The sequence below is a fragment of the Trachurus trachurus genome, assembly GCF_905171665.1.
Source record: "Trachurus trachurus genome assembly, chromosome: 23".
Lineage (NCBI taxonomy): Eukaryota > Metazoa > Chordata > Actinopteri > Carangiformes > Carangidae > Trachurus > Trachurus trachurus.
Genome location: NC_139912.1, coordinates 16850075 through 16867463, shown reverse-complemented (window position 1 = coordinate 16867463; position 17389 = coordinate 16850075). Strand labels below are relative to the sequence as shown.

At 42.0% G+C, this 17389-nt stretch overlaps 1 protein-coding gene across 1 annotated transcript in view; it reads left to right on the top strand.

The window, feature by feature from the left end:
* LOC311006789 (chemokine-like protein TAFA-2) overlaps positions 1-377 on the top strand; it is a 45830-nt gene extending 45453 nt beyond the window's left edge. Inside the window, exon 6 of the mRNA XM_083999746.1 lies at positions 297-377. The gene's annotated coding sequence lies outside the window, so the exon portion shown is untranslated. The remainder of the gene's footprint in view (positions 1-296) is intronic.
* Positions 378-17389: the final 17012 nt, after the last annotated feature.

The following is a 17389-nucleotide window of genomic DNA, read 5'->3' as shown; positions in this document are numbered from 1 at the left end:
CCCAGCCTAACCATTGTTTTTTACTAAAACCAGCTGATACCAGCTGACACTAAACTGGAACTGGCCTCATATATCAGTGTGTTGAATGATGAACATCATCATCAGCAACTGTTTGAACTAGTCCACTCTTTTAGGCAACTTTCTGTCTGCAATGCTGTGGGTTACACTTGTTTCTTTCTGCTCATGTTATCTTTTTTGGTGTTGTTATTGTGTTATATAAAAGTTTAGAATGCTGTGTACTTAACCATGTGTAGATGTGGCCTTCACAGGCTCTAAAACTAATGATGTCTTCACAGGTGGCTCAACGCTTCTGGCCTTTGTCAGGTGATCAGGGGAGAACAAGGGGAGTCAAGCAGAGGACCTTTCTGTGAAGAGGCCTCTTTTCTTCTGGACTGCAGCGAATCTTTGTAAAACTCTGACCTCTGGAGAGGAGTAGATCTGATCAGTCAGCACTTCTTCTTAAAAAAACACGTGATGACCCTGACCAGACAACAGGATTTACTCTGACATTCTACTGCTTGTAGTGGAACACAACGGTAAACTTTTCCCATATGTTAATTTATAGAGAATCATGTTCTTTAAGGGGGATTTTGCATCACAGGTCGACCACTGTGAACAGCAGGCAGTTACGTGGATAGCATTACAAATATTCAACTCAACTTAAAGTTAAGCATCCACCCAGATGTTGACAGACACACAACTGGATTCAGTCCTGACCTCATTCTGACTCGTATCTCTCTATTACAACTTTGTAAATGAGAGCAACATCTCGTCAGTGACTGGACAACAACTACAACTACAACAACAACAACAACAACAACCCCCCCAACAACTAGTTCATCGGTCTGATCACCTTCAGTGGGTAACATTCTCTCTGTCTGTGTAACTAATGACATTAGAATTAAACTATGATTGTGTAACTACAGATTTGTGTCTTTTAAGTTTTTGTCTGTTACCTGTGACTGTCACATATCAATACAGTGTGTTGGGCAAGAATGTGATGATAGGAGACAATGACAGGAGACAACAGCAAACATCAAGTGGCTTCACCTGCAGCAGACTAACAGGGATTGATTATGCGTAACCTTAGTTATTGTTTGTTAGTTATTATTTATGATACGGAATATCAAATTTGCTCTCAGGGTTGTTGAAGGGCACAATTGTGACTGAAATAATAAGGAGAGAGAGAGAGAGAGAGACAAAAAGGTAGGTTGATTCCCTCCTTTAGGTTGAGGTCTACTGTAGCTCAAAGTCAGATGTTCTTTCAATTAAGGCCAAACTCACAAAATAATAGAATATATTAAATATAATTACACATAATAATATATATGTACAAAGATTTAGATGATGTACTGTATGTAATATGCCACACATAATATTTCCTACTTTTTGTTTGCAATGCACTGGGTCCCCCCCCCCCCCCCCCCCCCCTGCCCATACATGTTCACATAAGGGTGACACAACAGCGTCACATCCCTTAGTGTATTATGTTTAGTGATGTCTTTGGAAGCCAGCTGTTGGCTAAAGCGACATCAGTGAAGAGAATCATCACCCGAATTGTTCACTTTTTGGTTCTGATGCTCATAGAAAACTCACCATCTAATTTGTTTCCCAGGTTTTTGTCTGGCAAATTGATTTGAACAGACAATCTGACAAGATAAAGCCCCTGGTCCTGATGCAAAAGGTTCAGATAAGGTCAGAGTTCATTCTCTTGTGTTATGTGATGGCTGATCAGAAAACTTTTTTTCCCCTTTTCTTTCCTGCAGTGTTAAATCGTCTGTTTAACCATAATTTTGTGTTATAAAAAGGGTGGTGGTGGTTAAATTGTTTCAGCGATGGACTCCAGTGAGGAATTTGCTCTCATTGCTTGGGGAATCAGGTTTATTAAATATTCCATATCCTGGTCATAAAGGGAGCAACAGGCCTGTAAGTCAATCTAGATCTGGAGGAGCTGAGTCAGTGAAGTCATAGAAGACATCCCTTTTTTTCTTACTTCAGTGCTGATGCCTCAGTTTTAATTCTTCTCTTTGGGGAAATTATATGAAGACATGTTTGCGATCTCCTCCAGAGGTTTACAACTGCAGAGCACACACACACTCGCACTCACTCTCTCTCACCCCTTGGATGAGGAGTGAGGGCCTATTCCCTGTGAATCAGAAGTGTGAACCTCCGCCAGCCCTGCTCTGTCAAAACCCATTTACAGGGTCAGAGCCAGACTCTAGTCTCTTCAGAGGAGTGGAGGCAGGGTTCGGGGGCAGGGAGGCTCAAAACAGAAAACCTCTTTTCAAAGCTTTGATTTCTTTCAAGAGATTTAAATGAAGCAACGGCTGGCGAGTTTCTCTCTCTTTCTCTCTCTCCCTTCGCTGCAGTCATTACACAAGCACATCAAAGGAATCTCATCCTCTCCCCATATGCTCTATAGTTTCATAATCTAATGAGGGTTTTTGTAATTATACAGTCCACAAGGGGAACAGAGCTCATTCATTCTCTGGAAGTACAAATTTCATTACAGCCACTCAGTAAACCATCGATTCTATCAACAGCTTTGTTCTCTAATTTCATTTAATCGTGTTACAACAGGCACTGGAGTGAGGGGAAATCATTCCCAAAACTTTCCAGGCAGGAAGAGAGATGTGTCACAGCATCCAAGCAATGCTTCTTCTGCAGAGAAGCGGCAGCATCCACAGTAAAGAGGCTCAGTTGCAATGAGCACCAGTTTATCAGTAGACATCGTTTCCTCCCACTCTTCGTCTGAACACTAAACACCTAAACCAGATTATCTGATGAGCATCTCATCTTTGAAGCAAACAGGCGAGTTGGTGTCACATGTGTAGTGTGGACAAGAACAGTCTAAAAGAGTTCACAGCCCAGCTTTCTGTGCAGTGACAGGATACAGAGTGTGGGTCCCCATATCATGGGCGTGGTAGTGGGGGGGAAAGGGGACTTATACCCAGGGCCCCGAGTAGGGAGAGGGCCCATGAAAATCCTGAAATTATAATTTTTTTGTGTGATGTTTTTATTTCGAATGAATTGCCCCCCCCAATTAATTGGTGTCATAATTTATTTCAAATATATTGATAACATCAACTGAGAGAATGAACTCTGTGTCAAAGTCCTCCCAACATATTGGGAGGCGTAAAATGGTTTAGTCCGCCCATAGACAGCGGCCGGCGACATAAGTCAGTGATTGAATGAGGCTAGCTTTCATCATGCCAACCAACAAACATAAATCGAGGTATCAGAAAAAGAAAATGCAGAAAGAAAAAGCAAGAAGGCAGAATTAGGGGAAGCAACTGTTAAAGGAATATTTCAACATTTTAATTGGCCCAATGCCATAATCCCTATAGTTTTAGGAGTAGATTTGTTACCTTTAATTGTCAGTGCAAGCTATTTTTAGATTGGCAGAGATATGATATGTACTGTAAGGGATAATGTATAGTTCGGAGGTTGTTATGGAGAAATAAACCCCGACAGGTTGTATGGAACATGAAGGGGTTTATTTCTCCATAACAACCGACCAACTGTACATTATCCCGCTTATTACACGGTTTACGAGTGAAATAATTAATTTGAAACATAATTCTGATCAAAATACGACTTTCATTGATTTAAAATTGCATTTTTAGCGAATCTGCAAGACCGGTCACTTCCGCTGTTTTGCCGAGCCTCCTCCCGTTCGTGCATTTGAAGCCTTTGATAATCAATCAGTGGATCGATGGATTACCATACACGTGTTAAGATGTGTGTATTGTGTGTAGTCGTATCTGTCATAAACAAGAGATTAACTTTACTGTTTACGGGGTGCGTTTGTGTCGGAGTCGCGGTGTCACTGAGAGGAGAGGAGAGCTGTGACACCGGGTCAGAGGCTCTGATCAGCAGGTTTGGTTTCCAGCCACGATGTGGAAGGAGCCTCCACTCTCCTTATAACAAGTTACAAGTCGTTTATCAACATCACTAATAGTCCGAAGCTGTTTAATGACGGTAAAAATGAAACACAAGGTAAATATCCTGCATAGTTTCTCTTTTCTGTGCTGCGCTGATCAGAGCGGCGTCCCTAGCAACGGTCTGTTATACTTGACGATGGTCTGTTATACAGAAATAACAGAACGCAGCGCTGGACCAATCAGAGAGCAGCATTCAATAGAGCCGTGTAATAAGAGATAATAACAGAACGTTACGAGTTGTTTTCAAGGTAAATGCAAAGCCAGTATAGTAGAAAAGAGATTGCTTGCCGAAAAACTGCCCCAGATGGAAACATGCTTTGGCGGCTTTGTATAAATTTACCTCAAAAACAACTCTGCGCTTCGTGCACTGGCATGGAGAGGGGCCCACGGACATTACGAGTGTACGGGGCCCAGAATTTGGTGCTACGCCCCTGCCCCAGATGATATCTTTTCATACTCCTTCAGTTATCAAGAATAGAATAATGAAACCTACTGTATGTGTGCATTTTATTTCACACAGTTACTTCATTAGTTAGAGGAGCGTACTGCAGTTCAGGATGAAATGACCCGTGTTCACCTCAAAGAAAAAACTTCACTCTGACGTATGTGGAGAGAAAACAGCAGCAACTCAGGCCCAGGCCAGCTCTATAGTCCCTGTTTCATCTCTGGGCTGCCTTAACTAGATAAACCCATCACTGACAGTGACCTGAGATGAAAGCAGGAGACACAAATCCAACAAGAGTTCAGGGAAAGTTTTTCCGCCTCCCCACCCACTGAAATCTCATTCAAACCTGGCCCTGCTGCACGGAGAATGGAAGGGGAGGGGCTGCAGAGAGTGGTGGCAGGCTAGAAAAGTTCCTTCATCTCTATTACTACTTTGTTTGTTGATCCCACGAGGAGGCCTCACTGGAGAGGTCAAATTGACGGCTCTAATCTCACTGAGTCTCTCCGTCTCGCTCCAGCTTGGCCTCTTCTTTTGTTCTCAAAGCTGCAGATTCTCCCGTTTCTACAACTCTATTTGAACACTTGCAGCTTTGTGCAGGGGTGTGTCTATGTGTGTGTGAGTTGGCGACTCTAAACTTTCCATAGGTGTAAATGTGAGCTTGTGAGGTTGCCACTGCAACAGAGTCAACATGATGTACTTTTACAATATGAAGCCTCTAATTAGATGTTAACAACACAGAGTCAACAGAGAGCTACTTTCGGTAACACTTTACAATAAGGGTCCCTTAATTAACATTAGTTAATACATTATTAAACATTAATATATAAACTAATGTGTTAATTAATGCTGAGTAATGCATACATAATGATAACTAATTACATTATTCAACTTTTATTATTACTTAATAATTTATTAACTAACTTTGAGTAGTAAACATTAATTAACTGCTTATAGGCTACATTAATTAATGTGTTTCCTAATCCTATACATAATAATGATTGTTAATTTCTGTAAACAGTTCATTAATGCTTAATAATGTAGTAACTAACGTTAATTAAGGGGCCCTTATTGTAAAATGTTACCGGTACTTTCTTTGCTTGTTGAAGCATCAGTGACCTCTGTGAAGCAGCTAAACTCATGTGACCCTGGGCCTGAGTTCTCTCTACAGCAAGCAGGAAGATGTTTATAGAGAATATTTTCAGGTCAGAGTCTGGTGACCTGACCAATCACAGTAACCATAGCAACCACAGCTTGCTTTTAGTGTAAGACAATTTGAAACATCCAAGAAGAAGCTGGTTCTGACAGAGTTGTGTGCAATGGGTTAATCACTACAGATTCAATCAAATAGAGGAATCCACTGTGATCGATCAAAACGCCATCATTTTATCATCTTTTTATGTTTACTTTAGTGAAGGTGAAAAACAAATATAACATTGTTTCAGAAATGGTTGTAAAGTAAATCAATATGCACACAGTCCTGAACTCATTATCAGCCATTAGCTTCCATGTCAAAGATCTCCAGCAGCTGTTAAATTAAAGCATTTGGGCCCTGATCTGATCAGGACTTGGCTCACGATTTGGTTCACTTGAGTGGAGAACTACCAGTTGTCAAGACTGAGCTCATGTCCCAGTGACTGTAATGTGAAAACCCGATGATTACTTTATCAGAGTGCAGGCAGCATCACCTGACTGGGAGAGCTGTTGTCATGGTGAATTCAGAACTTCTCTCATCTCCACCCTGCTCTCAGTTAGACCAGGAGGCATGCTGGTCTCTCCTTCCTAGCACTTCACAGGAACTTCAGGAAGGGTGAAGCGAGCTTGCTGCCGGCTGGGGATGATAGATGGATCTTGACCACGAGTGTCAGTGTAGCGGCGTCTTGTGTGTGATCTGTGTGACTACAACAGGCAGCAGGAAGCATCAGGCCACAAACACAGATGGTATTAGGAGCTGTTGGCGTTCTGCAGTCACTGGGGTTGAAGATGTATTCAGTTTTTCCGACCTCAGACTCCGACTGGGCCTCCGTCCTCATGTGAAAATATATCCAAATTCAAACCCCCTCATCTTCGTTGTCTTCATTATCATCTTAAACATTACCCCAGTCTTTCTGTTGTCTCCTCTCCTGTTTAGAGGAGCAGTTGCCTGACTTGCCTGTTCAGAGGTTTGGTAGTGTCTAGCATCTCACATTGCATGACTCAACAAGAGTCCTGAGTGAGTTAGACCAAGCTAGTGTTCAGGTCAGACAGCACACTGAAGCATAGAGAAGGGCATCAGCCACTACTGATGTCCCTTCAGTCAGTGTCCCTGCTGTTTATCCTGCAGCCCCAGCAGCACCTTCCCATCTGTGCACTCAAGACATTCCTTGTTGGAAGACTGCAGAAGAAACAGATTATGACCTGATCTGCATAGCCTTGGTAGAGCCGAAGCAGTGTTAAAGCAGATATCAGCTTCACGGCCGTTTCGGCTAATGCTGCGTTCAAGGCAGGCTTTTGAAACCGTAAGTTACAGCTTCAAGTCACAACTACGACTTGGTAGCGTTCCAGGTAACCCGTAGCTCGTGTTTTTACCATCCTGTTGTCTGTGAAAGTTCCCTATAACGGCCACTCGTAACTTCCGACCCGTGAACTCGTACCAGATCGAACTGGTATGACTTCACAGGAAGGAAAAACACAAAGTACGAGTTTCTTTGAACGCACCATGAGTTAGCAGCCCCCGCCCTTGTCAGGCATCAATTGGTCCTCGTGCTACGTCACCACATTCACGCGCATCCCTTGGCTGCACACACAGCCCTTCATGCCGTTCTCTCTCCTCATTGGATAACACTTGTATCCCACAAGGAAAATTTTCTCCTCGGGTTACAGCAGAGCAGAGTGACGGAGAGACTCGTGTTTAGGCTGAAATACTTCATGTAAGTGATTGCTGACGGAAAATAGGACTATTTAGGAATTATATTAACAAAAACATTCCACTGATATCTGCTTTAAGTCTCCCTGACATTTGCATACAACATATGAAGTGTTTTCTCTTGTGGGGCTGTCAACATGCTGAGTGAGGGGTGAGAGTGACGTGGTTAAAATCCCCTATTGCACTGGATCATCAGAGTGAAATCTCTCTCTCTCTCTGTATGTACACAGTAAGGTCTAAGACCATCTGCCAACAGTTAAAGGAGCATTATCGCAAATACAGCAGTAATAGCATAAAATAAGATGAAATATGCAAAAGATGGGTCGGGGGGAGCCATAACTAAATTTACAAAAAAAATCGCCAACAGTATAGTGTCCGTGGGGCAAATGCAGCATTTGTCTTTGTTATGATCCAAGCCGGCCCGGCGCTTGCTGCGTTAAAATGCACTCGGAACTCGCAAATCCGACCCCCGAACCGGACAAATATGCAACAGTAAGTAATGTAGCAGTGTTAGGGTGCTCACAGTCACTGAATCGCTGGTAGAACACTTTGTCTCCACGTCCCTGTGTCTTTCTTCAGCTGTCCTCTCAGCGTTATTAAGGAGGAGGAAGTTGCAGAACTGTCGTTGTCGTTGTTGTGGTTGTGCGCGACGTAGAGCTGCCGCTTCCACTAGCGAGTTTTCTTTTTCCCGCGATTGCACGTTCATTCAGCCTGGTGAGGGAGGAGGAGGGGGGAGGGAGAAGCAGGGGGGGCGGGGGGGGGACTAAACGAGGCTGCTCTCTCTCTCTGACAGCTGCCCACTTGTTTATATCTGATAAGCTCCGCCTGGCTCCATCTAGTGGCCGAATTAAGGATTTGGATTTGTGATAATACTCCTTTAAATACACTGGCAGCAGATCTTCTATCACTATTATTAAATCTTCTTAGCAAAAAAGTCAATGTTTCAGCTGTCCCAACCCTGCCAGTATTTTTGAAAAATTAAAAGCAACACCTAGCTAAATGTCTACACTGCAGTCTCCAAATGTGTGTTTGCATATTTTTAAGTTTGTCTCCATTATAACGTGATGGGGATGTGCGTGCAGTCATCAATCACACCTGAAAATAAATTGATAAGTGCATCGACTCAGAGTCAAGCTGAACCGGCTTTGTGAAACTGAAAACCCAGAGTTTCCTCTAACTCTGAGTCAACTAACTCAGTTTTCACTAAACCTGCTTTCTGAAACAGGGCCCAGGCACAAGTAAAGCGCAGCGCAGGTGTCCAGGCGCATTTTGCAAGTTTGGCACGCCGCGCACCCCGCCGCAAATACCCCTCTTTCCCACCTCTTTCCCGACTCAGATCTTCACCAATCAAATGAGCCCCTCTCCTCACCTTTAAATGCGCTGTGGGCGAGGCGCACTGCAACTTTGCAATGTTATATTTCGACAAGGACGAAGGAGACAGTGACGCCAGACGGCCAAACTTTTTCCAGGAGGAAAATTATGTTTTGGTGCGGGAGGTCCAAGCTCACAGTGGCCGAATGTATTGTAACGCAAACAGACCTCCACGGAATGAGCAAAAGTAGTCTAGGAGGAGGTATCATTAATAAGGTTTGCCCTGATACAATGAGAACCGTTGCCCAGTGAAAAAATGAACACCCTTTTTCCACTAATAAAGACACTCACATTTAGTACCTCTATTTAAACCCCATGTAACAAAGATGAGTAGTGTGCACAGATCACACCAATCGATATAGATATACATTCATGTGCTGTTTCAGATAGTTTCATTGAATAGTGGTTGCTGTGATTATTCATTGCATTCTGGAAACCTGCCTGTGAGGTTTTGGTGACATGTGCGATTGTGCGCACTGTGCTCCCATCAGCCAAACTACCACTTGACACTTGAATACAAATACAAATACGTTTTCCCCTCTCAACAAATACAAATACTGGATGCTCTGCACACCCCTACTCTCTAGTGGTAGAGCTGCTGTAGTCATAGAGTGTGATCACAGCTCCATTTTAATCTGTGTAAACTGTGTGAGGGGGAGCTCCATAGATTCTGCTCCACATCTTTACAAATGGGATTGATGCTCATGCTGTGGTGGGGAGCTCAAATCTTTAATTACAGTGCAAATTACAAGCACTGTAATTCATCAGTACACAACCAGCAGAGTTTCATTTCCACACTAATTTAATGAACAATTGCCCTCTTTGAAAACCTGCCTTTCCTTGTATAATGGCAGCGGCCTCGGAGGAGAAGACCACGAACATGAAGCTGAGTTCACACATTCAGTAGAAAACCTTTTTGTCTTCACCTTTTAAAGCTGTACAGGATTTAGATTCTGAAGTCTGAAGATTTCCATCTTCTGTTTTTTCTTTCTTTCCTTTTAACAGTCAGAATCAAGAAGCATGGTGAATGTGCAGGTCACAACTTGTCCACAAGAGTTGTTGGATTGTGTATTTAGTTTGATGAAGGAAACATGGAAATACTGTGCGCCTCCGTCCCGCCGATGTGCGCCTCCGTCCCGCCGATCTCAAAACAACATGCACCAGCAATTAAAGGTAATAAACCTACTCGTAAAACTATAGGGATTATGGCAATAGCCAAATTTGCCAAAATGTTAAAATATCCCTTTAAATGGCATTCACACAAACAAACAATATTATGAAAACATTTAACATATCTTCACACATTTTAATGCCTTATAGGCCTATTGTTTAGGCCAGAATATGAAAACAAACAACATTCATAATTGTGAAGCTTACACCTAAACCAAGTCTATGTTTGAATACATCCCCAATAAGAAGATTTAAGAACATTATTATGATTCTCCATAGTTCTTTAAGGGTGCAGGACTGATATTAACATGCTATAATACTAGTATTAATATGTTTTTGGCAACAAGAACTGAAATATTTGCAAAAATGTAAAAAAAAAAAAAAAAAAAAAAAAAAAAAACTTGAGGAATGCAGTGATGGCTGCATGAAACAATTGTTAATAAAGCTTCTATGTAAGGAGTGTATAAGGAGTGAGAGGCTAAGCAAAGCTGACTGCAGCTACACATGTGATTTCTAAGCAGGATGTACCTGTATGTAGCCTAGTGGTTCAGGTCTGTGCTGGCTCCTGGTCTGTGACTGCAGCACGGCCCTCAGAGAGCTGTAGGCCCCCCGCCACCTGATTATTTTCCCCTTGTTTACAACAAGTACTCCTTCAAGGCCTTGCCTCCATCTCCCTCCTGCATGGACCTGTCATCTTACTGAATCAGTCAGCCGAGTTGTATGTGCGTGTGTGTGTGCCTGCGTGTGTCACACCACATACACCAAGGGCCAGGACTCATGTCTTTGCATATTGTAGATTTAATGATTACCTTAATTACCTGTGGCAAGTAGGCAGGGTGTTTCACCTGAGATCCCAGTCACCTGAGTATGGCAGCTACTGTAATAGTTCAGAAGTGATGCTGCAGTTGAAATGCAGCTTTGACCACACCCTTTCTCCACCCATACTGGCATTAGGTTACTTTAGTTAGTATTTAGTTTTGAATTTGCTAGAAATTATGGAATCAAGTCAATTAATCTTTGGAAACTCCTTGTTTGAAAATCTAATCATTAAAGAGGAACCAAGTAGGATTTCTCCCGTGGCTATGCTACATTTTTACCTTAATTAAAAAGCTCCAGACTAATTGTGATAGTTGTGATAGTTAACTACATGACTTGTGACTTGTTACGAGTGAGAATGGAGGCTCTCTGCCTTCACCTGGCGTCTCATGGCTGAAAACCAACCTTGTAACATCAGGGTAGTTACTTGGTCGCCGCACCGGTGTCCCAGCTCTCCTCTCTGCACACCGCCACACAAACGCGCTCTGTAAACAGCAATCTTTTGTTTATGATGGTTAAGACTACACAAAGAAGCAAAGAAAAAATCCACACAACATAGGAGCTCCCTTTCAAGGATTTAATAGCGTGACGTTTCGAGCACCATGCTCTTTTTCAAACTGCTGTGTAAAAAAGAGCATGGTGCTCGAAACGTCACGCTATTAAATCCTTGAAAGGGAGCTCCTATGGTGTGCGGATTTTTTCTTTGCTTCTAGTATTCCCTCTTTTATCCAGCACCCATCCCAATTGGGCCTACCTGATGTGCATGTTTTTTTTCACAATTTTGTTAAGACTACACAAACACACACGTCATAACATCTATAACATAATCCACCGCTCCATGTATTGATTTTTCGCCAGCTTTGTTGTAAACAAATACACATAGACAAGAGGAGCGTTAGCCAAACAGTGGAAAAGCGACCAGACTTGCGTAGTTCCCCTTTAAAGTTTGGAGGATGACAAAACCACCACAACACCCAGCAGCATTGCCACCTTCTGATGCTGTGACACTAACCCCACCCACCTCAGTCTTCCTGCTCCCGCCCACTCATCACCAAACACCAAACAGCTTCCTAAATATTTGACAGAAAACATCTACACAGGTGAATAAAATCCACAGCACCGTCAAGTGAGTCACAGCATAGAACCCCCTGGTCAAATATGACTCCAAATACAAGTCCAAGTTGTTCAGTCATATTTTAAGAACTGAAGTACTTTAATTAAAACAAATAAAATAAAATAAAATACTGAAAAGTAAATTTTTTATGTCAATGTGGCAGCACAGGGTGAAAGGCTGGAGGAGAGTTATCGCCTCCTTATAAGAAAAAGGTCACGGGTTGAAAACCCTTTTCATTCACAGTAATTAGGTTATAATACCAGGATCCATTGTAGCCAAATCACAAAAGGATTAGATTGGAATCGAAATAAAACTTTATATGCAGGGTCTTTATTTCTCGGATAAACTTAAGAAGGTTGAGGGTTGTGGATAATCTCATTACAGGGTGGTTATCTTTCCTTTTAAGAATATTGATGAAACCGTACCTCTAAACCTAAAACCTATTAAACAAACAAAAATAAACTAAAAGTCTCAATAGTCAAATAACTATTGATTAGAGACCAAACAAACCACTGTAGGTAATAGACAACAGCGGAGAACAGACAGCACTGGCCCTTCTCTGAATAAAAAAAGACAAAAATATAGTATTCTTCCATTCACTGCAGCTCATCATAAGGCACAGCACTTACACAGTGAGATCATCCATCATGTTTAACAAGCACAGAGTTTGTTCCACCCATAATTTCCGGAGCCTTGTTCTGTTTTCACATCATACTGTAACTGCATGATGTTTCTCTCTGGAATCAATCACCTGACATCCTCATAAAAGGAAGTCATTTCAACCCATCTGAAATCTATTTGTATAAACTGTAAACTGCTGGAAGGATAGACAAGTGTACACAGACAGAGGCAGTTTATTTCTCTGAACTTCTGTAACTGTTTCTCACACGAATCAAAACGTATTATCAGGACTGGGATGTAATGGCATGTATGGAACATTATATCATTAAAAAAGTCAAGTTGTGAGCTGGAGCTGAAACTTTGACAGAACACATGTTAAGGTGGAAAAACTGGTCTCCTACGCATGAGAAAAAACCCCCAAGTCTGTTGTATCTAAATGATAACTGAGCATTGCTTCATCTGCGGCTGAGGAATGTGATTGGATGAGGCAGTGAAATACAGAGCAGAGCTAAACATAAAGCAAATATAAAATAGACAGTAACATGTGGGTGTGTGAAGTGAGACAAAGCACACCTCAAAGACCTTTAATTTACCAGAAAGGATGGAGGGTGATATTGATTCCATTCACTTGGCATCAGTACAAATTGCCTTTTGTCAATATGTAATTATATAGGTAAATGATTCCTGGTACAGTCTGCTGCTGATAAAATGTGCTGTTCTGCCGATGGAGAGAGAAAGCACCGGGAGGTGTTGTTCATATAAATAACTAAGAGAGTGAATACTTTAAAAAAAAAAAAAAATCCAGCAGGTTCGCTTACGAAGGCCAGCTGTAATCACATTCCCATCTTCCATCACTTTTTTTTTTTCATTTTTTGTGACCATCAAACTGAACGATACATTTTACAAATGATGCATGTTCACATGGGCAGGAGTGAATGGTGCTCATGTTTTATGACTTGCAGACTGCAATATCTCCATCCGCCTGCACCAACCAACCGCCACCTACATCACCCCCTTTCCTCTGCTCCTATGGCCCAGCCTGCCCACCAGTACTCCCATTAAGCTGGCCTGCTCTCCCTGCCTTTCCTGTATGTGGCCCAGCCTGTTGCATGTTGTAAACTGTTTTCTTGTCTGTATACAACATCTATTGCACGTCTGCCCGTCCTGGGTGAGGATGTTGTAATGATGCTGTTAAAGCCCTTTGAGACAAACAGTTTGTAAAAAAAAATGGGCTATAAATAAACTTACCTTGCCTTGCCTTACATATTTGTTCACTTCACACTGGTTTCCTCCCAGAATAGGTACTATTATGATCTGATAGTGTATGTATGAAGGTTATGGTCATGGCGTTGTCCTCCATCTCCCTCATGAACATTGAAGGAAGCATTTAAAGACTGTGTGGATTTAGGGATGGGCAGCAAATTCTTGCGAGTGTGAGCAGCAGTGACGAGCGATACTGTCTGTTCCCCCTGCAGCCAAAATAAAACCCAGGGTTTGGAAATCAAGACACTTTACATGCAAATGACTTCATACTTTGAGGAGCACTTTGTGGCATAATGAAAGAAAACAGTAGATTCAAGAAATTTGTTTTTGAGCTGAACTTGCTGCATGATATCTCTCCATTACAGTACAGCTGTGTGTGCTACCTTCCCTCGGTTTCATTTTCCCAGGGTGAAATAAATGAGACCGGTGATAAGACTGTGACCAGAAACACTCTCTGCTGCCTCAGTGAACCGACCCCCAACTCCATCATACACACACACACACACACACACACACACACACACACACACACACACACACACACACACACACACACACACACACACACACACACACACACACACACACACACACACACACACACACACACACACACACACACACACACACATCTTCAGATATTAAAAGATTATGCCAGTCAGAGGTTACAAAGACCATGACAAGTAACTGAGACATAACAACAATCTGAGCAGGGATATCTCTCATATTAGTTTCCCACTGCGTCCTTTTATCTCACTCATGTGGCAGAACACATTTGTGAGCATCATTCAGGGCTGAGCGAGTCTATTTTGGCTGTGTGTATTTGGTTTGAGCAGCTCTGTGTTCACAGCCATCTGAACTCTGCAGAGTTTACTTGGCCCAACTGAGGATGAAGCAAAAGAGCAGGTAGCTAAAATGATTTGTTTTCAGGTTTCTGATTAGAGAGTATCATGTTGCAGGGATAAATCAAGAACTAAAGGGCCATTTGTCAATGATCGAAATTCACAGTCTAAATGACAAATAAGCAAGAATTACATTTATAATACATCTGCCTATGATGAAATCCAAATTGTCAACTAACACAAATCACTGACAATGATTTTGCTCAAGTTTACTTTCAACACCACAATGCAACAGATTTCTCTTTGTCCTGTCCAAATGAACTGTGGTCAGAGCACCACCACCTATCACCACACAAGAGGTAGCATCAAATACATCTTAGGCTATTTATTCTTATTTAAATGGAACCATGGACTGAGAGAAACCCAATTTCAACCCTCTGTATATCATGTATGGATAGTAGTATTGACAGATAAAGTTTACTTTTTTTTGGTCCAACACTATGACTGGAAAGAAACCACACAAGAGCACTCAATATGGTGAAGAGGTGCAGGCACAACTTTCATATCCACTCTACCCATGATGGTGTTTGAGCTGCAGGCAGACACAACACCAAAAAGCAAAACACTGGACTGCAAGGCATCAGTATCACGCAAACCCAGTCCTCAACTTTACCTTTAAGTGACAAAAAAATCCCTTAAAGGTACAGTGAGGAACTTATTTGGCTTTTTATTAGCATAAATCAGATATTGCTTTCATAAATACATATTTACCGAAGTCTAATCACAGTTGCATACAAATGAAAGCTTTCTTGTAGCTTATGAACTCATGTCATTTGTTTGTAAAACAAATTTAAAGCACATACAAATAGGATTTTAGCACTGTTGGATTCAGGAACATGCAGATGAGTATCTTAGGAAAGTGAACAAAAAGTATGGTATCTAAAATTTGAGACTTAAAGCTATAGTGCGTAACTTCTACGTGTCTGTAAATATCCGTTTCACCCAAGCCACTACAAGAGGAGATGATACAACGCTGATTAAGCCGTTCAGCTCCTCTAACATCTCGCGGCATTTTTCAGTTCTTTTTGTATTTGGTGTAGAACGGCGACATTCCCGCGCTGGCTCACAGGAAACGACCGAAACGACACGTTTTACTCGGTATTACCTGACAACGAGAAGGGAGGAGGGAGGAGAGCGCTGCTAGAGGCAACACAGCTATGAATGTAATTGTTAGCAGCCTGGTGTTCGCCACATCGTTAGCCTAACGAGCAGTAAGTTACAGGTGTGTAGCCCGTGTTGCTGTGTGTAACTTGCTGCGGGGAGTCTGTGTGCTGTGACGAGCAGTGTGCGGCGAGTCGCGAGTGTTATAGTCCGTGAACCGTGGTCCGTGACCAGCAGCATGTGGTGTGTTGCGAGTGTTAGTCCGTGTAACGTGACGAGCAAACCTACACATTTTGTAGCCAGTGTTACTTTGTTGAACAGTATGCTGTGTCTGGTGAGTGTTAACTGTGTGTGATCGGTACCATGGAGAGCTACAGGGGTAGCGGTGGGGAGGGGAGGGGCAAGTTACACCGGGCCATAGATGCTGGCCGTATTGTTGTAATAACGCAGAAATCCTCTAGGGGGCGATAGAAGTTATGCACTATAGCTTTAACTGGCGCCACATCATTTTGTGTGTTTTTTGCAAAAGTTTGTTTTTCTGGCTTGCATTTTATTTTTTGGTTTCGATCTTGGAGCACAACTTCAGTTTCCACCACCATAAAGACAGAGCGTCACTAACCTACTGAGCTTTTTTGGCATAGATCTTCGTTGCTTTTAAACACACTACAGCATCTCTTGTGCAGGTCTGATTACTTTCTACAATACACTCATACTCTAACAGCCTCAGAGCTGGACAGTTACTCAAAACCTGATGAGAAATGTGAGATGAACAGTAAGTGCTGCTCACACATTTATTTACCAAAACTGAGCTTTAAAAAATGATTGGAAAAAGCATCCTCCATCTGATCTCTGTTTGCACCGTACTGTCCTGAGAGTCAGTCTGTATGAGCTGTATGAGTCTGCAGGTGATATGGAGATCAGATGACCTAGCGGCCAGCCACAGTGACTTGTGGCAGTCAGCTCCACCCTCAGCTGCCTCTTGAAAGGAGACACAATCCCGATAAATGTATTCCTGTCAACATTGCTGCAATGCCTTTTTAATACAGCCCCCGGGGGATTCACAGCAAGAATAGCCCGAGTCAAACTCCATTTCTCTGGGCTGAAAGAGACGTGACAGTGCCCAGAGCGGGAGAAAGGCTCCAAGAGCTTTAAGTTTTACTGAGTAAAACCAATCCAGAACACAGAGACTCCATCAGCTGATACAGTGGAGTCTCCATCAGATATTACAGCGGAGATTCCAGTGCTCCGACTTTATCCGTTATTACAGTAAAGCCTCAATGCATCAATTATGACAACTTTAAACAGAGTTTTTTGTTACTCTTAAGGCATGAAAAAACTATTCACCTGAATTTTTTATGTCGTGTAGTTATTCATGTGTCCCCTCAGCTGGACAACATACAATTCAGTTTTATATGCTGGCATAACACATGAGATTAACAAACCAGTCAGAATAAAGCACGTAGGGTTTAACACCATGAATGTATTTACAAAGAGAAACAAAATGTCCTTGTTTTTACTGTAGTCTGCTCAGGTTTTATTACATGAAAAATGTTCTTTCTAAAAGGAAACAGACATTATTTCATCATCTGCAGATTACAATAGAATAGTACTTTATTAATCCTTTGCAGGCAATTATTGTGTCCAATAGAATAGAATAAAAAATAGGACAAATATGATAAGATAATCAGGAGAATAAAATAACTTAGGCTAGCAACAATATTAAGGATACAAAAGGTAACA